Source organism: Squalius cephalus, assembly GCF_949319135.1.
Source record: "Squalius cephalus genome assembly, chromosome: 9".
Classification (NCBI taxonomy): domain Eukaryota; kingdom Metazoa; phylum Chordata; class Actinopteri; order Cypriniformes; family Leuciscidae; genus Squalius; species Squalius cephalus.
Window position 1 is genome coordinate 43969793 of NC_137130.1, and position 24830 is coordinate 43994622.

General features: G+C 43.6%; 2 protein-coding genes across 4 annotated transcripts in view; one reads left to right on the forward strand and one right to left on the reverse strand.

Annotated features, from left to right (window-relative positions):
• The window catches only part of LOC307164987 (uncharacterized protein), a 188619-nt gene that overhangs the window by 15280 nt on the left and 148509 nt on the right, over positions 1–24830 (reverse strand). The window lies entirely within an intron of this gene.
• Positions 1–24830, forward strand: part of LOC307164940 (stonustoxin subunit beta-like) — a 50085-nt gene that overhangs the window by 2985 nt on the left and 22270 nt on the right. The gene's annotated exons all lie outside the window — the stretch shown is intronic.

The window sequence follows — 24830 nt, forward strand, 5'->3', positions numbered from 1 at the left end:
TATGCTGTCTGTCTCATTAAAGTTAATCAAACAATTGTGGTATCATGGAAAAATACTGAATATATATTTTTCCTCTAGATATGGGTTTTGACTTGGTTTGTTCCAAATGTGGTGTTATTATCAGGGATTTTACAGTATGGTTGCTTAGTGATTTTGTTTTGGAACCTTTAGAAAACTTTAACATGATTTTTCTCAAAACTCTGTTGACTGAGCAACACATGTTTGAAGTTGATAGAGACAAAGAAACAGACAACAGAGAGTATAATGGGGATAAAAGAGAAGACTGTCTATAAAGTAAATTTATGTAATTAGTGGAATATTAAACTAAATATAGTAACGGCTATCTAGCTGTGTGTGCGAGCTGATAAGAGAAAAACGCACAGTGGATTGAGCGCTCAGCGGCAGATGCGTTTGAGCGCATCCCTTTTTTACAGACATCAGTGGAAAATTTGTAGTTCAGTCAGTTGTCAATGGCAAATGAAGGAAAAACAAGGCATGTATTATTAACGTTAACTGACAAGAGAGAAAGAGAGAGAGACAGAGACAGAGAGAGAGAGTACTGTTGAATGCTCATGATTGCTGATCGTTCACTCAGCACACGTGTCATTTGGATTGAAACTAAATCGTATATGTAAGTAGAACATAAACTGTTACCTGATTTATGTTTAACGAGTGGTTCCCTACATTATTACAGGATGTTTGCAGGTCAAGAAGTTTAATGAACGCAAACATCTGAAGTGCGCGCCCCGAAAATCTGTGTCTCAGACAGCGCGTGAATACTGAATTGAATTCTCTTTCACGTCTTGTGCTTGTATGGACAAACTCACACTAAATTATTTAAAAACACCCGTCTTGGCGAGTATCCTATACATAGTCAGTTACATCTCAAGGAAACATAGACAGTATATTCATATTGGACCGGTGCATTCAGTCTTAAAGGGACAGCAGTCTAATAAACCTGCAAAGAAATCACTCACTGCTCTTGACTAAATACCTTTCATAACTTTATAAAGTTCCATCTATCTTTAATTTTTACAGTGATGAATATGCAGTGATATTTCACATATGATTACTTTGTTTTCTTGTATTTATTTGTGCTATTTGTAATTTGATTATTTGTTCATGTTTTATTAATGATATATATACTTGTCTTTAATAATGTTGTAAATTTACATTAATCAGGCTTGAAGTTTTGCTGTAGTATAAAAATTGTAATAGAGAATTGTGATATTTCACTGGTATCTAAACATTTGAACCGCTGGCCCAATCCTCAGCACTGAGCCCTTGTAACGTCAGCGGGATGAAGAAGATGAAAGTCCAGCGAAGATACAAAATACTCAATATTTATTTCCATAGGCAAAATCCAAACAAACACGAAACAGTGTGCTAGTGCACCAACAGAGTGCTAATCACACAAACAATAACCAGCAATGAAAAGGAGTGAGAGGGGAACTTAAATACACAGATAATGACAAAGACAACAGGTGACGGTGATGATGATGATGAGGGTGATGAGGAGCAGGTGCAGGTGATGATGACAGATGATTCTGGGAAGTGTAGTGAAGACCCAGACGATGAAGAAGGCGGTGAATGTGACAGCCCTGCTGGAGCTGCTCTGAACGTGCTGTGCTATTAAATGATAGATCAAATATGATAGAGCAAAATAATGAACAATAAAAGTAACAGAAACTCATACAATGCATTTTAGCAGGATTACTTAATCATGAAAATAACTGAAGAAAATCTATAATTGCTGAACAAATTAAGCCAACTAATATTATTTATATTCTTTTGGTTTCTCTACACCAGTGGTTCTCAAAGCTGTCCTGGAGGACCACCAACACTGCACGTTTTCTTTGTCTCCCTAATCAAACACACCTGATTCAACTCATCAGCTCATTACACTGCACGTTTTCTTTGTCTCCCTAATCAAACACACCTGATTCAACTCATCAGCTCATTATCACATGGGTTAATGAGCTGATGAGTTGAATCAGGTGTGTTTGATTAGGGAGACAAAGAAAACGTGCAGTGTTGGTGGTCCTCCAGGACAGCTTTGAGAACCACTGCTCTACACAATATATAAAAAATGTAACAAATGCAGTGAAAATACAGGTATCGGTATCAGTACTCGGTATCGGTGAGTACCAAAAATTAAAGTATCTTTATCAGACTCTTTCTGGAAAAAAAGCAGTATTGGTGCATTCCTATATATATATAAAAAAAAATTATAATTATAATTATATATATATATATATATATATTAGGGCTGTCAATCGATTAAAAATTTTAATAGATTAATCGCATGATTGTCATGAGTTAACTCGTGATTAATCACACATTTTTTTATTTGTTCTAAATGTACCTTAAATTAATACTTTTCAAGTTTGTAATACTCTAATCAACGTGGCCATGGATAAATATGGATGCTTTATGCAAATGTATGTTTATTATTGAAACCATAGTCAACATAGAGCATGAAGACGAGACATGTTTCAAAGGTCATAGATGTTTTTCAAAGAACTTGTTCATGTCTATTAGACATGTAGAAAGAACAAAGAAATACCAGGTTCCCATTACTTCTCTTTCTTTGCACTGAGCAATTAACACAAACATGTTTAGATTTTTGAATGACAGGGCAGCTCTTCTGAAAATGCTAAATGTACATTTATTATGTATTATTAGGCTACATTATAGTTTGTCTCTCTCTGTGCCCATTTTGATGAAGCTAAATTCTCAATAAAACTGTTTTCATTGGTATATTTTACTGTTTCTGTTGTCAAACAACGGAATGAATATGAAATGGTGACTGAAACGCGACCCATTAAGACATAACCAGCTCTCCCTTCCAAGATGTTAATCTGCACAATAATCCTGATAATCGAGCCGTCGTCTGATGGAATCAAATACACATAAGATAAACACAATATCTGTTTTGCGATTTCGGCTATACTTGCATGTAAAATTAAAGAAGCAACATCATATCTGTGTTTAACTGAATTAAAGCGCTGCTCCTCTCTCCAGCGCGAGACGCAGAGAGAGAGAGAGAGAGAGAGAGAGGCGCGCGCGCGTGCTGGGAGAGCAGTACCGGCAGTACCGGTAGATTCTCAGAAACTAAATAAGGTTTGGGCGCTTTGTTGAAGGGAAAAAAATCGCTAAATGGGTCTGCAATGTCGCTAAGTTGGCAACACTGTGTATCTCCATTTCTCCAACTAGGTTTTGGGCCACGGGTCAAACAGAAAATACGCGCTGCGTTAATCGAGCGTTAAAAAAAAGTGCCGTTAATATGATTTTGCGTTAACGCGTTATTAACGCGCTAACTTTGACAGCCCTAATATATATATATATAAAAGTGGCGAGCAGTGAGTTTTTTTTAACCTGGTATGCTGGGTGACATGTCATGTCAGAAATGCACCTGGTGCATGTTGGATGGGTTTATAATAAGTGAGTTCGCTCTAGACAGAGTGTTGGCTGCTCAGATGCTTACTCTCATGACATATAGCAACACAGATAAAAGTTTCATGATATATTTGACAATTTATTGAAAGTAGCCATTTGCAAAATATGCTGTATTTTTGTAATTCTGCTAGGTGGCACTAATGTCGCAGAAACTACATACTTCACCTTTAAAACAGAACGGCGCATCAGCCGAGGATGCACTAATATAAATCAGAGATGACAAATCAGAAACACCATGGCAGGCGTCAATTTAAATTAATGAAATGTGTTTTTTTTATTTTTATTAAGAGTTAAAAAATTGTATATTATAATAAATATTAGTAGCCTATTATAAATAACATTTATGTAAAATATCATTAGAATAAATTAGACTACGATTAACATAGCCTCGTATAGTTACAGGTCTGCTTACAGTAGGTCTGTCTTTAACAGTTTATACTTTTTCATTAATAATAAATATCCCTATGGAGAAAATAAAATACTATGAAAATAGTTTCCGTTATGTCTTTTTTTCCACTTGATTTAGTCTAGTTAGTCTTGTTTTTTCCAATCCAATTTTCGTGGATCGAGATATGGCAGTAACAGCACATTTTTCCTCTTGGGCGAACGATTCGCAGACAGCTTTCCCTGCGCATTAAATTCCCCATATGCCAGCAAACCAATGAGAACGCGAGACAGTGATGACGATACATAACAACAGAGCGTAAACCAATGAGAACACGAGACAGTGATGACGATACATAACAACAGAGCGTAAACCAATGAGAACACGAGACAGTGATGACGATACATAACAACAGAGCGTAAACCAATGAGAACACGAGACAGTGATGACGATACATAACAACAGAGCGTAAACCAATGAGAACACGAGACAGTGATGACGATACATAACAACAGAGCGTAAACCAATGAGAACACGAGACAGTGATGACGATACATAACAACAGAGCGTAAACCAATGAGAACACGAGACAGTGATGACGATACATAACAACAGAGCGTAAACCAATGAGAATGCGGGACAGTGATGACGATACATAACAACAGAGGGTAAACCAATGAGAACGCGAGACAGTGATGACGATACATAACAACAGAGCGTAAACCAATGAGAACGCGAGACAGTGATGACGATACATAACAACAGAGCGTAAACCAATGAGAACACGAGACAGTGATGACGATACATAACAACAGAGCGTAAACCAATGAGAACACGAGACAGTGATGACGATACATAACAACAGAGCGTAAACCAATGAGAACGCGGGACAGTGATGACGATACATAACAACAGAGGGTAAACCAATGAGAACGCGGGACAGTGATGACGATCCATAACAACAGAGCGTAAACCAATGAGAACGCGGGACAGTGATGACGACACATAACAGCAGAGGGTAAACCAATGAGAACGCGAGACAGTGATGACGATACATAACAACAGAGCGTAAACCAATGAGAACGCGAGACAGTGATGACGATACATAACAACAGAGCGTAAACCAATGAGAACACGAGACAGTGATGACGATACATAACAACAGAGCGTAAACCAATGAGAACGCGGGACAGTGATGACGACACATAACAACAGAGCGTAAACCAATGAGAACGCGGGACAGTGATGACGATACATAACAACAGAGCGTAAACCAATGAGAACGCGGGACAGTGATGACGATACATAACAACAGAGCGTAAACCAATGAGAACGCGAGACAGTGATGACGATACATAACAACAGAGCGTAAACCAATGAGAACGCGGGACAGTGATGACGATACATAACAACAGAGGGTAAACCAATGAGAACGCGAGACAGTGATGACGATCCATAACAACAGAGCGTAAACCAATGAGAACGCGGGACAGTGATGACGATACATAACAACAGAGCGTAAACCAATGAGAACGCGGGACAGTGATGACGATACATAACAACAGAGGGTAAACCAATGAGAACGCGAGACAGTGATGACGATACATAACAACAGAGCGTAAACCAATGAGAACACGAGACAGTGATGACGATACATAACAACAGAGCGTAAACCAATGAGAACGCGGGACAGTGATGACGATCCATAACAACAGAGCGTAACCCAATGAGAACGCGAGATAGTGATGACGATCCATAACAACAGAGCGTAAACCAATGAGAACGCGAGACAGTGATGACGACACATAACAACAGAGCGTAAACCAATGAGAACACGAGACAGTGATGACGATACATAACAACAGAGCGTAAACCAATGAGAACACGAGACAGTGATGACGATACATAACAACAGAGCGTAAACCAATGAGAACGCGGGACAGTGATGACGACACATAACAACAGAGGGTAAACCAATGAGAACGTGAGACAGTGATGACGATACATAACAACAGAGCGTAAACCAATGAGAACACGAGACAGTGATGACGATACATAACAACAGAGCGTAAACCAATGAGAACGCGGGACAGTGATGACGATACATAACAACAGAGGGTAAACCAATGAGAATGCGGGACAGTGATGACGATACATAACAACAGAGCGTAAACCAATGAGAACGCGGGACAGTGATGACGATACATAACAACAGAGGGTAAACCAATGAGAATGCGGGACAGTGATGACGATACATAACAACAGAGCGTAAACCAATGAGAACGCGGGACAGTGATGACGATACATAACAACAGAGGGTAAACCAATGAGAACACGAGACAGTGATGACGATACATAACAACAGAGCGTAAACCAATGAGAACGCGAGACAGTGATGACGATACATAACAACAGAGCGTAAACCAATGAGAACACGAGACAGTGATGACGATACATAACAACAGAGCGTAAACCAATGAGAACGCGGGACAGTGATGACGATACATAACAACAGAGGGTAAACCAATGAGAATGCGGGACAGTGATGACGATACATAACAACAGAGGGTAAACCAATGAGAACGCGGGACAGTGATGACGATACATAACAACAGAGCGTAAACCAATGAGAACACGAGACAGGGATGACGATACATAACAACAGAGGGTAAACCAATGAGAACGCGGGACAGTGATGACGATACATAACAGCAGAGGGTAAACCAATGAGAACGCGGGACAGTGATGACGATACATAACAACAGAGCGTAAACCAATGAGAACGCGGGACAGTGATGACGATACATAACAACAGAGCGTAAACCAATGAGAACGCGGGACAGTGATGACGACACATAACAACAGAGCGTAAACCAATGAGAACACGAGACAGTGATGACGATACATAACAACAGAGCGTAAACCAATGAGAACGCGGGACAGTGATGACGACACATAACAACAGAGGGTAAACCAATGAGAACGCGAGACAGTGATGACGATACATAACAACAGAGCGTAAACCAATGAGAACACGAGACAGTGATGACGATACATAACAACAGAGCGTAAACCAATGAGAACGCGGGACAGTGATGACGATACATAACAACAGAGGGTAAACCAATGAGAACGCGGGACAGTGATGACGATACATAACAACAGAGCGTAAACCAATGAGAACACGAGACAGTGATGACGATACATAACAACAGAGGGTAAACCAATGAGAACGCGGGACAGTGATGACGATACATAACAGCAGAGGGTAAACCAATGAGAACGCGGGACAGTGATGACGATACATAACAACAGAGCGTAAACCAATGAGAACGCGGGACAGTGATGACGATACATAACAACAGAGGGTAAACCAATGAGAACGCGGGACAGTGATGACGATACATAACAGCAGAGGGTAAACCAATGAGAACGCGGGACAGTGATGAAGATACATAACAGCAGAGGGTAAACCAATGAGAACGCGGGACAGTGATGACGATACATAACAACAGAGGGTAAACCAATGAGAACGCGGGACAGTGATGACGATACATAACAACAGAGCGTAAACCAATGAGAACACGAGACAGTGATGACGATACATAACAACAGAGCGTAAACCAATGAGAACGCGGGACAGTGATGACGACACATAACAACAGAGGGTAAACCAATGAGAACGCGAGACAGTGATGACGATACATAACAACAGAGCGTAAACCAATGAGAACACGAGACAGTGATGACGATACATAACAACAGAGCGTAAACCAATGAGAACGCGGGACAGTGATGACGATACATAACAACAGAGGGTAAACCAATGAGAACGCGGGACAGTGATGACGATACATAACAACAGAGCGTAAACCAATGAGAACACGAGACAGTGATGACGATACATAACAACAGAGGGTAAACCAATGAGAACGCGGGACAGTGATGACGATACATAACAGCAGAGGGTAAACCAATGAGAACGCGGGACAGTGATGAAGATACATAACAGCAGAGGGTAAACCAATGAGAACGCGGGACAGTGATGACGATACATAACAACAGAGGGTAAACCAATGAGAACGCGGGACAGTGATGACGATACATAACAACAGAGGGTAAACCAATGAAAACGCGGGACAGTGATGACGATACATAACAACAGAGGGTAAACCAATGAGAACGCGGGACAGTGATGACGATACATAACAACAGAGCGTAAACCAATGAGAACGCGGGACAGTGATGACGATACATAACAACAGAGGGTAAACCAATGAGAACGCGGGACAGTGATGACGATACATAACAGCAGAGGGTAAACCAATGAGAACGCGGGACAGTGATGAAGATACATAACAGCAGAGGGTAAACCAATGAGAACGCGGGACAGTGATGACGATACATAACAACAGAGGGTAAACCAATGAAAACGCGGGACAGTGATGACGATACATAACAGCAGAGGGTAAACCAATGAGAACGCGGGACAGTGATGATGATACATAACAACAGAGCGTAAACCAATGAGAACGCGGGACAGTGATGACGATCCATAACAACAGAGCGTAAACCAATGAGAACGCGGGACAGTGATGACGATACATAACAACAGAGGGTAAACCAATGAGAACGCGAGACAGTGATGACGATACATAACAACAGAGCGTAAACCAATGAGAACACGAGACAGTGATGACGATACATAACAACAGAGCGTAAACCAATGAGAACACGAGACAGTGATGACGATACATAACAACAGAGCGTAAACCAATGAGAACGCGAGACAGTGATGACGATACATAACAACAGAGCGTAAACCAATGAGAACGCGGGACAGTGATGACGATCCATAACAACAGAGCGTAAACCAATGAGAATGCGGGACAGTGATGACGATACATAACAACAGAGGGTAAACCAATGAAAACGCGGGACAGTGATGACGATACATAACAACAGAGGGTAAACCAATGAGAACGCGGGACAGTGATGACGATACATAACAACAGAGCGTAAACCAATGAGAACGCGGGACAGTGATGACGATACATAACAACAGAGGGTAAACCAATGAGAACGCGGGACAGTGATGACGATACATAACAGCAGAGGGTAAACCAATGAGAACGCGGGACAGTGATGAAGATACATAACAGCAGAGGGTAAACCAATGAGAACGCGGGACAGTGATGACGATACATAACAACAGAGGGTAAACCAATGAAAACGCGGGACAGTGATGACGATACATAACAGCAGAGGGTAAACCAATGAGAACGCAGGACAGTGATGATGATACATAACAACAGAGCGTAAACCAATGAGAACGCGGGACAGTGATGACGATCCATAACAACAGAGCGTAAACCAATGAGAACGCGGGACAGTGATGACGATACATAACAACAGAGCGTAAAGCAATGAGAACGTGGGACAGTGATGACGATCCATAACAACAGAGTGTAAACCAATGAGAACGTGGGACAGTGATGACGATCCATAACAACAGAGCGTAAACCAATGAGAATGCGGGACAGTGATGACGATACATAACAACAGAGGGTAAACCAATGAGAACGCGGGACAGTGATGACGATACATAACAACAGAGCGTAAACCAATGAGAACGCGGGACAGTGATGACGATACATAACAACAGAGGGTAAACCAATGAGAACGCGGGACAGTGATGATGATACATAACAACAGAGCGTAAAGCAATGAGAACGTGGGACAGTGATGACGATCCATAACAACAGAGCGTAAAGCAATGAGAACGTGGGACAGTGATGACGATCCATAACAACAGAGCGTAAACCAATGAGAATGCGGGACAGTGATGACGATACATAACAACAGAGCGTAAAGCAATGAGAACGTGGGACAGTGATGACGATCCATAACAACAGAGCGTAAAGCAATGAGAACGTGGGACAGTGATGACGATACATAACAACAGAGCGTAAAGCAATGAGAACGTGGGACAGTGATGACGATACATAACAACAGAGGGTAAACCAATGAGAACGCGGGACAGTGATGACGATACATAACAACAGAGCGTAAAGCAATGAGAACGTGGGACAGTGATGACGATCCATAACAACAGAGCGTAAAGCAATGAGAACGTGGGACAGTGATGACGATCAATAACAACAGAGCGTAAACCAATGAGAACGCGGGACAGTGATGACGATACATAACAACAGAGCGTAAAGCAATGAGAACGTGGGACAGTGATGACGATCCATAACAACAGAGCGTAAAGCAATGAGAACGTGGGACAGTGATGACGATCCATAACAACAGAGCGTAAACCAATGAGAATGCGGGACAGTGATGACGATACATAACAACAGAGGGTAAACCAATGAGAACGCGAGACAGTGATGACGATACATAACAACAGAGCGTAAACCAATGAGAACACGAGACAGTGATGACGATACATAACAACAGAGCGTAAACCAATGAGAACGCGAGACAGTGATGACGATACATAACAACAGAGCGTAAACCAATGAGAACGCGGGACAGTGATGACGATCCATAACAACAGAGCGTAAACCAATGAGAACGCAGGACAGTGATGACGATACATAACAACAGAGCGTAAACCAATGAGAACGCGGGACAGTGATGACGATCCATAACAACAGAGCGTAAACCAATGAGAACGCGGGACAGTGATGACGATCAATAACAACAGAGCGTAAACCAATGAGAACGCGGGACAGTGATGACGATACATAACAACAGAGCGTAAAGCAATGAGAACGTGGGACAGTGATGACGATCCATAACAACAGAGTGTAAACCAATGAGAACGCGGGACAGTGATGACGATACATAACAACAGAGGGTAAACCAATGAGAACGCGGGACATTGATGACGATACATAACAACAGAGCGTAAACCAATGAGAACGAGGGACAGTGATGACGATCCATAACAACAGAGGGTAAACCAATGAGAACGCGGGACAGTGATGACGATACATAACAACAGAGCGTAAACCAATGAGAATGCCGGACAGTGATGACGATACATAACAACAGAGTGTAAACCAATGAGAATGCGGGACAGTGATGACGATACATAACAACAGAGGGTAAACCAATGAGAACGCGGGACAGTGATGACGATACATAACAATAGAGCGTAAACCAATGAGAACGCGGGACAGTGATGACGATCCATGACAACAGAGCGTAAACCAATGAGAACGCGGGACAGTGATGACGATACATAACAGAGCGTAAACCAGTGAGAACGCGGGACAGTGATGACGATACATAACAACAGAGGGTAAACCAATGAGAACGCGGGACAGTGATGACGATACATAACAACAGAGGGTAAACCAATGAGAACGCGGGACAGTGATGAAGATACATAACAGCAGAGGGTAAACCAATGAGAACGCGGGACAGTGATGACGATACATAACAACAGAGGGTAAACCAATGAGAATGCGGGACAGTGATGATGATACATAACAACAGAGGGTAAACCAATGAAAACGCGGGACAGTGATGACGATACATAACAAAAGAGGGTAAACCAATGAGAACGCGGGACAGTGATGACGATACATAACAACAGAGCGTAAACCAATGAGAGCGCGGGACAGTGATGACGATCCATAACAACAGAGCGTAAACCAATGAGAATGCGGGACAGTGATGACGATCCATAACAACAGAGCGTAAACCAATGAGAACGCGGGACAGTGATGACGATACATAACAACAGAGCGTAAACCAATGAGAACGCGGGACAGTGATGACGATACATAACAACAGAGCGTAAACCAATGAGAACGCGGGACAGTGATGACGATCCATAACAACAGAGCGTAAACCAATGAGAACGCGGGACAGTGATGATGATACATAACAACAGAGCGTAAACCAATGAGAACGCGGGACAGTGATGACGATACATAACAACAGAGCGTAAACCAATGAGAACGCGGGACAGTGATGATGATACATAACAACAGAGCGTAAACCAATGAGAACGCGGGACAGTGATGACGATCCATAACAACAGAGCGTAAACCAATGAGAACGCGGGACAGTGATGATGATACATAACAACAGAGCGTAAACGAATGAGAACGCGGGACAGTGATGACGATCCATAACAACAGAGCGTAAACCAATGAGAACGCGGGACAGTGATGACGATCCATAACAACAGAGCGTAAACCAATGAGAACGCGAGACAGTGATGACGATCCATAACAACAGAGCGTAAACCAATGAGAACGCGGGACAGTGATGAAGATCCATAACAACAGAGCGTAAACCAATGAGAACGCGGGACAGTGATGACGATCCATAACAACAGAGCGTAAACCAATGAGAACGCGGGACAGTGATGACGATCCATAACAACAGAGCGTAAACCAATGAGAACGCGGGACAGTGATGATGATACATAACAACAGAGCGTAAACCAATGAGAACGCGGGACAGTGATGACGATCCATAACAACAGAGCGTAAACCAATGAGAACGCGGGACAGTGATGATGATACAACAGAGCGTAAACCAATGAGAACGCGGGACAGTGATGACGATCCATAACAACAGAGCGTAAACCAATGAGAACGCGGGACAGTGATGACGATCCATAACAACAGAGCGTAAACCAATGAGAACGCGAGATAGTGATGACGATCCATAACAACAGAGCGTAAACCAATGAGAACGCGAGACAGTGATGACGATACATAACAACAGAGCGTAAACCAATGAGAACGCGGGACAGTGATGACGATCCATAACAACAGAGCATAAACCAATGAGAATGCAGGACAGTGATGACGATCCATAACAACAGAGCGTAACCCAATGAGAACGCGGGACAGTGATGACGACACATAACAACAGAGGGTAAACCAATGAGAACGCGGGACAGTGATGACGATACATAACAACAGAGCGTAAACCAATGAGAATGCGGGACAGTGATGACGATACATAACAACAGAGCGTAAACCAATGAGAATGCGGGACAGTGATGACGATACATAACAACAGAGCGTAAACCAATGAGAATGCGGGACAGTGATGACGATACATAACAACAGAGGGTAAACCAATGAGAACGCGGGACAGTGATGAAGATACATAACAGCAGAGGGTAAACCAATGAGAACGCGGGACAGTGATGACGATACATAACAACAGAGGGTAAACCAATGAGAACGCGGGACAGTGATGACGATACATAACAACAGAGGGTAAACCAATGAGAACGCAGGACAGTGATGACGATACATAACAACAGAGGGTAAACCAATGAGAACGCGGGACAGTGATGACGATACATAACAACAGAGCGTAAACCAATGAGAACGCGGGACAGTGATGACGACCATAACAACAGAGCGTAAACCAATGAGAACGCGGGACAGTGATGACGACACATAACAACAGAGGGTAAACCAATGAGAACGCGGGACAGTGATGACGATCCATAACAACAGAGCGTAAACCAATGAGAACGCGGGACAGTGATGACGACACATAACAGCAGAGGGTAAACCAATGAGAATGCGGGACAGTGATGACGATACATAACAACAGAGCGTAAACCAATGAGAACGCGAGACAGTGATGACGATCCATAACAACAGAGCGTAAACCAATGAGAACGCGGGACAGTGATGACGATCCATAACAACAGAGCGTAAACCAATGAGAACGCGGGACAGTGATGATGATACATAACAACAGAGCGTAAACCAATGAGAACGCGGGACAGTGATGACGATACATACCAACAGAGCGTAAACCAATGAGAACGCGGGACAGTGATGACGATACATACCAACAGAGCGTAAACCAATGAGAACGCGGGACAGTGATGATGATACATAACAACAGAGCGTAAACCAATGAGAACGCGGGACAGTGATGACGATCCATAACAACAGAGCGTAAACCAATGAGAACGCGGGACAGTGATGACGATACATAACAACAGAGCGTAAACCAATGAGAACGCGGGACAGTGATGACGACACATAACAGCAGAGGGTAAACCAATGAGAACGCGGGACAGTGATGACGATCCATAACAACAGAGCGTAAACCAATGAGAACGCGGGACAGTGATGACGATCCATAACAACAGAGCGTAAACCAATGAGAACGCGGGACAGTGATGACGATCCATAACAACAGAGCGTAAACCAATGAGAACGCGGGACAGTGATGACGATCCATAACAACAGAGCGTAAACCAATGAGAACGCGGGACAGTGATGATGATACATAACAACAGAGCGTAAACCAATGAGAACGCGGGACAGTGATGACGATCCATAACAACAGAGCGTAAACCAATGAGAACGCGGGACAGTGATGACGATCCATAACAACAGAGCGTAAACCAATGAGAACGCGAGACAGTGATGACGATCCATAACAACAGAGCGTAAACCAATGAGAACGCGAGACAGTGATGACGATACATAACAACAGAGCGTAAACCAATGAGAACTCAGGACAGTGATGACGATCCATAACAACAGAGCGTAACCCAATGAGAACGCGGGACAGTGATGACGACACATAACAGCAGAGGGTAAACCAATGAGAACACGGGACAGTGATGACGATACATAACAACAGAGCGTAAACCAATGAGAATGCGGGACAGTGATGACGATACATAACAACAGAGCGTAAAACAATGAGAATGCGGGACAGTGATGACGATACATAACAACAGAGCGTAAACCAATGAGAATGCGGGACAGTGATGACGATACATAACAACAGAGGGTAAACCAATGAGAACGGGGGACAGTGATGACGATACATAACAACAGAGGGTAAACCAATGAGAACGCGGGACAGTGATGACGATACATAACAACAGAGGGTAAACCAATGAGAATGCGGGACAGTGATGACGATACATAACAACAGAGGGTAAACCAATGAGAACGCGGGACAGTGATGAAGATACATAACAGCAGAGGGTAAACCAATGAGAACGCGGGACAGTGATGACGATACATAACAACAGAGGGTAAACCAATGAGAACGGGGGACAGTGATGACGATACATAACAACAGAGGGTAAACCAATGAGAACGCGGGACAGTGATGACGATACATAACAACAGAGGGTAAACCAATGAGAACGCGGGACAGTGATGACGATACATAACAACAGAGCGTAAACCAATGAGAGCGCGGGACAGTGATGACGATCCATAACAACAGAGCGTAAACCAATGAGAACGCGGGACAGTGATGACGATCCATAACAACAGAGCGTAAACCAATGAGAACGCGGGACAGTGATGACGATACATAACAACAGAGGGTAAACCAATGAGAACGCGAGACAGTGATGACGATACATAACAACAGAGCGTAAACCAATGAGAACACGAGACAGTGATGACGATACATAACAACAGAGCGTAAACCAATGAGAACGCGGGACAGTGATGACGATACATAACAACAGAGCGTAAACCAATGAGAACACGAGACAGTGATGATGATACATAACAACAGAGCGTAAACCAATGAGAACACGAGACAGTGATGACGATACATAACAACAGAGCGTAAACCAATGAGAACACGAGACAGTGATGACGATACATAACAACAGAGCGTAAACCAATGAGAACGCGGGACAGTGATGACGATACATAACAACAGAGCGTAAACCAATGAGAACGCGGGACAGTGATGATGATACATAACAACAGAGCGTAAACCAATGAGAACACGAGACAGTGATGACGATACATAACAACAGAGCGTAAACCAATGAGAACGCGAGACAGTGATGACGATACATAACAACAGAGCGTAAACCAATGAGAACGCGGGACAGTGATGACGATCCATAACAACAGAGCGTAAACCAATGAGAATGCGGGACAGTGATGACGATACATAACAACAGAGGGTAAACCAATGAGAACGCGAGACAGTGATGACGATACATAACAACAGAGCGTAAACCAATGAGAACACGAGACAGTGATGACGATACATAACAACAGAGCGTAAACCAATGAGAACGCGAGACAGTGATGACGATACATAACAACAGAGCGTAAACCAATGAGAACGCGGGACAGTGATGACGATCCATAACAACAGAGCGTAAACCAATGAGAACGCAGGACAGTGATGACGATACATAACAACAGAGCGTAAACCAATGAGAACGCGGGACAGTGATGACGATCCATAACAACAGAGCGTAAACCAATGAGAACGCGGGACAGTGATGACGATCAATAACAACAGAGCGTAAACCAATGAGAACGCGGGACAGTGATGACGATACATAACAACAGAGCGTAAAGCAATGAGAACGTGGGACAGTGATGACGATCCATAACAACAGAGTGTAAACCAATGAGAACGCGGGACAGTGATGACGATACATAACAACAGAGGGTAAACCAATGAGAACGCGGGACATTGATGACGATACATAACAACAGAGCGTAAACCAATGAGAACGCGGGACAGTGATGACGATCCATAACAACAGAGGGTAAACCAATGAGAACGCAGGACAGTGATGACGATACATAACAGAGCGTAAACCAATGAGAACGCGGGACAGTGATGACGATACATAACAACAGAGGGTAAACCAATGAGAACGCGGGACAGTGATGACGATACATAACAACAGAGGGTAAACCAATGAGAACGCGGGACAGTGATGAAGATACATAACAGCAGAGGGTAAACCAATGAGAACGCGGGACAGTGATGACGATACATAACAACAGAGGGTAAACCAATGAGAACGCGGGACAGTGATGACGATACATAACAACAGAGGGTAAACCAATGAGAACGCGGGACAGTGATGACGATACATAACAACAGAGGGTAAACCAATGAGAACGCGGGACATTGATGACGATACATAACAACAGAGCGTAAACCAATGAGAACGCGGGACAGTGATTACGATCCATAACAACAGAGGGTAAACCAATGAGAACGCGGGACAGTGATGACGATACATAACCACAGAGCGTAAACCAATGAGAACGCGGCACAGTGATGACGATACATAACAACAGAGTGTAAACCAATGAGAACGCGGGACAGTGATGACGATACATAACAACAGAGGGTAAACCAATGAGAACGCGGGACAGTGATGACGATACATAACAATAGAGCGTAAACCAATGAGAACGCGGGACAGTGATGACGATCCATAACAACAGAGCGTAAACCAATGAGAATGCGGGACAGTGATGACGATACATAACAGAGCGTAAACCAGTGAGAACGCGGGACAGTGATGACGATACATAACAACAGAGGGTAAACCAATGAGAACGCGGGACAGTGATGACGATACATAACAACAGAGGGTAAACCAATGAGAACGCGGGACAGTGATGAAGATACATAACAGCAGAGGGTAAACCAATGAGAACGCGGGACAGTGATGACGATACATAACAACAGAGGGTAAACCAATGAGAACACGAGACAGTGATGACGATACATAACAACAGAGCGTAAACCAATGAGAACGCGAGACAGTGATGACGATACATAACAACAGAGCGTAAACCAATGAGAACGCGGGACAGTGATGACGATCCATAACAACAGAGCGTAAACCAATGAGAATGCGGGACAGTGATGACGATACATAACAACAGAGGGTAAACCAATGAGAACGCGAGACAGTGATGACGATACATAACAACAGAGCGTAAACCAATGAGAACACGAGACAGTGATGACGATACATAACAACAGAGCGTAAACCAATGAGAACGCGAGACAGTGATGACGATACATAACAACAGAGCGTAAACCAATGAGAACGCGGGACAGTGATGACGATCCATAACAACAGAGCGTAAACCAATGAGAACGCAGGACAGTGATGACGATACATAACAACAGAGCGTAAACCAATGAGAACGCGGCACAGTGATGACGATACATAACAACAGAGTGTAAACCAATGAGAACGCGGGACAGTGATGACGATACATAACAACAGAGGGTAAACCAATGAGAACGCGGGACAGTGATGACGATACATAACAATAGAGCGTAAACCAATGAGAACGCGGGACAGTGATGACGATCCATAACAACAGAGCGTAAACCAATGAGAACGCGGGACAGTGATGACGATACATAACAGAGCGTAAACCAGTGAGAACGCGGGACAGTGATGACGATACATAACAACAGAGGGTAAACCAATGAGAACGCGGGACAGTGATGACGATACATAACAACAGAGGGTAAACCAATGAGAACGCGGGACAGTGATGAAGATACATAACAGCAGAGGGTAAACCAATGAGAACGCGGGACAGTGATGACGATACATAACAACAGAGGGTAAACCAATGAGAACGCGGGACAGTGATGACGATACATAACAACAGAGGGTAAACCAATGAGAACGCGGGACAGTGATGACGATACATAACAAAAGAGGGTAAACCAATGAGAACGCGGGACAGTGATGACGATACATAACAACAGAGCGTAAACCAATGAGAGCGCGGGACAGTGATGACGATCCATAACAACAGAGCGTAAACCAATGAGAACGCGGGACAGTGATGACGATCCATAACAACAGAGCGTAAACCAATGAGAACGCGGGACAGTGATGACGATACATAACAACAGAGCGTAAACCAATGAGAACGCGGGACAGTGATGACGATACATAACAACAGAGCGTAAACCAATGAGAACGCGGGACAGTGATGACGATCCATAACAACAGAGCGTAAACCAATGAGAACGCGGGACAGTGATGACGATACATAACAACAGAGCGTAAACCAATGAGAACGCGGGACAGTGATGATGATACATAACAACAGAGCGTAAACCAATGAGAACGCGGGACAGTGATGACGATCCATAACAACAGAGCGTAAACCAATGAGAACGCGGGACAGTGATGATGATACATAACAACAGAGCGTAAACCAATGAGAACGCGGGACAGTGATGACGATCCATAACAACAGAGCGTAAACCAATGAGAACGCGAGACAGTGATGACGATCCATAACAACAGAGCGTAAACCAATGAGAACGCGGGACAGTGATGACGATCCATAACAACAGAGCGTAAACCAATGAGAACGCGGGACAGTGATGACGATCCATAACAACAGAGCGTAAACCAATGAGAACGCGGGACAGTGATGACGATCCATAACAACAGAGCGTAAACCAATGAGAACGCGGGACAGTGATGATGATACATAACAACAGAGCGTAAACCAATGAGAACGCGGGACAGTGATGACGATACATAACAACAGAGCGTAAACCAATGAGAACGCGGGACAGTGATGATGATACATAACAACAGAGCGTAAACCAATGAGAACGCGGGACAGTGATGACGATCCATAACAACAGAGCGTAAACCAATGAGAACGCGGGACAGTGATGATGATACATAACAACAGAGCGTAAACCAATGAGAACGCGGGACAGTGATGACGATCCATAACAACAGAGCGTAAACCAATGAGAACGCGGGACAGTGATGACGATCCATAACAACAGAGCGTAAACCAATGAGAACGCGAGACAGTGATGACGATCCATAACAACAGAGCGTAAACCAATGAGAACGCGAGACAGTGATGATGATACATAACAACAGAGCGTAAACCAATGAGAACGCGGGACAGTGATGACGATACATAACAACAGAGCGTAAACCAATGAGAACGCGGGACAGTGATGACGATACATAACAACAGAGCGTAAACCAATGAGAACGCGGGACAGTGATGACGATACATAACAACAGAGCGTAAACCAATGAGAATGCGGGACAGTGATGACGATACATAACAACAGAGCGTAAACCAATGAGAATGCGGGACAGTGATGACGATACATAACAACAGAGCGTAAACCAATGAGAACGCGGGACAGTGATGACGATACATAACAGCAGAGGGTAAACCAATGAGAACGCGGGACAGTGATGACGATACATAACAACAGAGGGTAAACCAATGAGAACGCGGGACAGTGATGACGATACATAACAACAGAGGGTAAACCAATGAGAACGCGGGACAGTGATGACGATACATAACAACAGAGGGTAAACCAATGAGAACGCGGGACAGTGATGACGATACATAACAACAGAGCGTAAACCAATGAGAACGCGGGACAGTGATGACGACCATAACAACAGAGCGTAAACCAATGAGAACGCGGGACAGTGATGACGACACATAACAACAGAGGGTAAACCAATGAGAACGCGGGACAGTGATGACGATCCATAACAACAGAGCGTAAACCAATGAGAACGCGGGACAGTGATGACGACACATAACAGCAGAGGGTAAACCAATGAGAATGCGGGACAGTGATGACGATACATAACAACAGAGCGTAAACCAATGAGAACGCGAGACAGTGATGACGATCCATAACAACAGAGCGTAAACCAATGAGAACGCGGGACAGTGATGACGATCCATAACAACAGAGCGTAAACCAATGAGAACGCGGGACAGTGATGACGATCCATAACAACAGAGCGTAAACCAATGAGAACGCGAGACAGTGATGACGATCCATAACAACAGAGCGTAAACCAATGAGAACGCGGGACAGTGATGACGATACATAACAACAGAGCGTAAACCAATGAGAACGCGGGACAGTGATGACGATCCATAACAACAGAGCGTAAACCAATGAGAACGCGGGACAGTGATGACGATCCATAACAACAGAGCGTAAACCAATGAGAACGCGGGACAGTGATGATGATACATAACAACAGAGCGTAAACCAATGAGAACGCGGGACAGTGATGACGATCCATAACAACAGAGCGTAAACCAATGAGAACGCGGGACAGTGATGATGATACATAACAACAGAGCGTAAACCAATGAGAACGCGGGACAGTGATGACGATCCATAACAACAGAGCGTAAACCAATGAGAACGCGGGACAGTGATGATGATACATAACAACAGAGCGTAAACCAATGAGAACGCGGGACAGTGATGACGATCCATAACAACAGAGCGTAAACCAATGAGAACGCGGGACAGTGATGACGATCCATAACAACAGAGCGTAAACCAATGAGAACGCGAGACAGTGATGACGATCCATAACAACAGAGCGTAAACCAATGAGAACGCGAGACTGTGATGACGATACATAACAACAGAGCGTAAACCAATGAGAACGCGGGACAGTGATGACGATCCATAACAACAGAGCATAAACCAATGAGAACGCGGGACAGTGATGACGATCCATAACAACAGAGCGTAACCCAATGAGAACGCGGGACAGTGATGACGACACATAACAACAGAGGGTAAACCAATGAGAACGCGGGACAGTGATGACGATACATAACAACAGAGCGTAAACCAATGAGAATGCGGGACAGTGATGACGATACATAACAACAGAGCGTAAACCAATGAGAATGCGGGACAGTGATGACGATACATAACAACAGAGGGTAAACCAATGAGAACGTGGGACAGTGATGACGATACATAACAACAGAGGGTAAACCAATGAGAACGCGGGACAGTGATGACGATACATAACAACAGAGGGTAAACCAATGATAACGCGGGACAGTGATGACGATACATAACAACAGAGGGTAAACCAATGAGAACGCGGGACAGTGATGACGATACATAACAACAGAGGGTAAACCAATGAGAACGCGGGACAGTGATGACGATCCATAACAACAGAGCGTAAACCAATGAGAGCGCGGGACAGTGATGACGATCCATAACAACAGAGCGTAAACCAATGAGAATGCGGGACAGTGATGACGATCCATAACAACAGAGCGTAAACCAATGAGAACGCGGGACAGTGATGACGATCCATAACAACAGAGCGTAAACCAATGAGAACGCGGGACAGTGATGACGATCCATAACAACAGAGCGTAAACCAATGAGAACGCGGATCAGTGATGACGATACATAACAACAGAGCGTAAACCAATGAGAACGCGGGACAGTGATGACGATACATAACAACAGAGCGTAAACCAATGAGAACGCGGGACAGTGATGACGATACATAACAACAGAGCGTAAACCAATGAGAACTCGGGACAGTGATGACGATCCATAACAACAGAGCGTAAACCAATGAGAACGCGGGACAGTGATGACGATACATAACAACAGAGCGTAAACCAATGAGAACGCGGGACAGTGATGACGATCCATAACAACAGAGCGTAAACCAATGAGAACGCGGGACAGTGATGACGACCATAACAACAGAGCGTAAACCAATGAGAACGCGGGACAGTGATGACGATACATAACAACAGAGGGTAAACCAATGAGAACGCGGGACAGTGATGACGATACATAACAACAGAGCGTAAACCAATGAGAACGCAGGACATGATGACGATCCATAACAACAGAGCGTAAACCAATGAGAACGCGGGACAGTGATGACGATCCATAACAACAGAGCGTAAACCAATGAGAACGCGGGACAGTGATGACGATCCATAACAACAGAGCGTAAACCAATGAGAACGCGGGACAGTGATGACGATCCATAACAACAGAGCGTAAACCAATGAGAACGCGGGACAGTGATGACGATCCATAACAACAGAGCGTAAACCAATGAGAACGCGGGACAGTGATGAAGATACATAACAACAGAGCGTAAACCAATGAGAACGCGGGACAGTGATGACGATCCATAACAACAGAGCGTAAACCAATGAGAACGCGGGACAGTGATGACGATACATAACAACAGAGCGTAAACCAATGAGAACGCGGGACAGTGATGACGATCCATAACAACAGAGCGTAAACCAATGAGAACGCGGGACAGTGATGACGACCACAAATTACTCCACTATCCAGCTCTCTTAACTGACTTAACTGAACTAGTTACATCGGAACAATTAGCAGATGTAGTCTCCAAGTTGAAGTGTTCTTGCTATAAGCTGTATTCTCTTTCTATACGTCTTTTTAAAGAAGTTTTTATGACTTTCGTTGTCAGTGACAGCTATAATTAACAGCTCATTAGCAAGTGGAGTTGTTCCTAGCAGTTTTAAACATGTGATCTTGCATCCCTTTGTGGCGGCACGAGAGCAGACAGACACAGAGGAGGTTATAGTCTAGGTGAAACCTGCCCCAAAAACACAGACTACGCCACCCTGGGACTTTCACCCAGAGAATGATTTTATTTATTCCCTAATTGCAATATTACTGATACACTTAAGGACACACAGGTACGCATACAATTTAGCCAGAGACAGTTCAATTTTGAAAAAAATGGGCAACAAGCTTTATTTCAATAATTTAAAAAAGACAATTTAGACATTCATACACATTAACACATTCATACTTGCTGCTGAGGCTTACCAGTGGAGGAGAAGGGAGTCACAAAAGCAGGAAGGAATACCAGGAAAGTTACCCACGTGAACACGCACAAACACTAAAAAAACACAACAGTGAACACAGCAAAGAAAACGGGGTAAACACAGCACGCAGGAAGGGGACACCACCACCCGGACACCAACAACACCACCTTCGGCTCTCAGCAACTGAAACGAACACAAACACACACGATCAAAGGGGATTCACTCAACAGAAAGAAAATCAATGTAATATTTAAATGAAGAAAACAAATTGAAATAATCTTAATCACAAAATAACCAAACTGCCAGAACCAGGAATGGTTCCAGAAGGCAGTACACTAGAAAAATAAGGCATAAATTCTAAAACACTCAATAAACCAAGAAAAACAAAATAATGAATATGGATTAAAGTACAATGAGACCTTGGCCAAGGAAAACAAATTCAGTAATAAGACAAAATATAAATGCATTAACTGAATTAGTTTATCTAATGAGAAACTAAAGTCACTAATAAAGAAACAAACAAACCATAATGCAAATTTTAACTAAATTGAAAACAAAATAATGAAAAGAAAAATAAACCTCTTAACCAAATTATAACTGTAAAGAGCCAACCCCTTTAGCTGCATTCAAACAGTTTAAAATACTGACCCACATAAAACTGGAGGCTCACACATTCGACCGTATGACCGTGATTGCCCAGTGGCCGTGAAGGCAGAACGGGCGGGCAGTGATCAAGTAGAGTTGCTGGAATAAATGTTCAAAACATACACATTAACAGCTGTCCAGGACGGGCATGCAGCGATCAAGTAAAGTTGGTGATACAATGTTCAAAATCTGCGTTAGGCAGACAGCTGTGCAGTTATCGAGTAACGTTAGAGTTGCTGGTACATAAGGTTCAAAACACACATGAGGAAAACAGCTGTCCAGGACGTTGCTGATACAATGTTCAAAATATACACATTAAGCAAGCAACACTCCAGGACGGACGTGCAGAAATCAGATAACGTTAAAGTTGATGGTACAATGTTCAAAATGCACGTTAAACAAACAGCAATCCAGGCAAAACAGCAGCTAGTGAATGAATGCTCTGCAGCTGAAGTCAATCTCCCGTTGAACCAGCCCGGTTCCTGTTATTCATAAAAAAAATAAAAAAAAAGTGAATTAACCCCAAATCAAACAAATAAATCCTACACTATATATCCTACATACCGATCAAGCAGCGTTTTGTATCACCCAGGAGGAGGCAGCTCAAAGGGTACAAACAGTACAGGCAGCTTTCAGTAACATCCGCTTTTGAATGTGTTGAACGACGGAGTGAAGGACTGGCCCGCCAACCGGAGATCTATGAGCGTTCAATGCATAGTAAACATAACGGCAGCCGATACCAATGGAATGAGGGCAGAGACAGCAGAGCCACTACTTTACCTGTAGAAGCGCAGCAGCAAAACACGGAGCGAATGACCCGGAAGTATGATGCACTTCCGTCACCAGCGAGCAAGAGGCAGTCAGAAGGACAACTACCTGTATTT